This window comes from Octopus bimaculoides, chromosome 23 (assembly GCF_001194135.2).
Source record: "Octopus bimaculoides isolate UCB-OBI-ISO-001 chromosome 23, ASM119413v2, whole genome shotgun sequence".
Classification (NCBI taxonomy): Eukaryota; Metazoa; Mollusca; class Cephalopoda; order Octopoda; family Octopodidae; genus Octopus; species Octopus bimaculoides.
Genome location: NC_069003.1, coordinates 18,618,881 through 18,619,923, shown reverse-complemented (window position 1 = coordinate 18,619,923; position 1,043 = coordinate 18,618,881).

Below are 1,043 nucleotides of genomic sequence, written 5' to 3'. Positions count from 1 at the left end.
TTACATCTCAATAACTTAGCAGTTTGGCAAAAGAGACCGATAGAATAAGTACTAGGATTACAAAGAATAAGTCCTGCAGTTGATTTGCTTGACTAAAGGTGGTGCTCCAGCATGGCCGCAGTCAAATGACTGAAACAAATAAAAAAATACAAATATATATACACACACACACACACACACACACACACACACACACACACACACACACACACACACACATATATATATATATATATACACATACACATATATATATATATATATATACACATACACATATGTATATACATATATATATACATACACACACACATATGCATATATAAATGCATATGTTCATACATACACACACGCTCTCATACAAACATACATACACCACACACACATACATGTACATATAAATTCATAGATATATATATATACATACATATGTACATACATTATCAGGAGTTTGTTTCTTTGTCATGTTCTTAATGTGAGAAATGTGTATAAGATTTCTGTTATAGTTTCTTTTCTCCCTGGGGAACAACTGGTATGAATCACAGGAAATATGGTGTGGATTTGAAGGGTGGTAGGTGGTGGAGGTGGTGGCAGTGGTGGTGACAGTCACTCCTTGGAAAGCTTAAATAATGGTGATGATAATTATGATGGTGGTGGTGGCGGTTGTGATGAGTGTCATTTCTCGGAAATCTCAAATCGCAAATAAAGATGATGACGACGACAACTGTGATAATTAAGACAATAATGTTGGTAACAAGGGTGATGATAGCAATGGTAATGATGATATGGTGCTCCTGTTGATGATGATGATGATGATGATGATGATGATGATGATGATGATGATGATGGTGGTGAGGATCTTTTCCTTTTATGTTTTGCCATTTCTCCCTGTATTTGCCCCCCCCCCCCCTGATAGCATTAACAATAATGACTTCTCACAGTGACACCTGACCAAAATTCTGTCCTGAGAAGTACAGATGACTTAACTGACCCCAGTACCTAACTGATTTATTATTTTAACAACCCCTCAATAGTGAAAGACA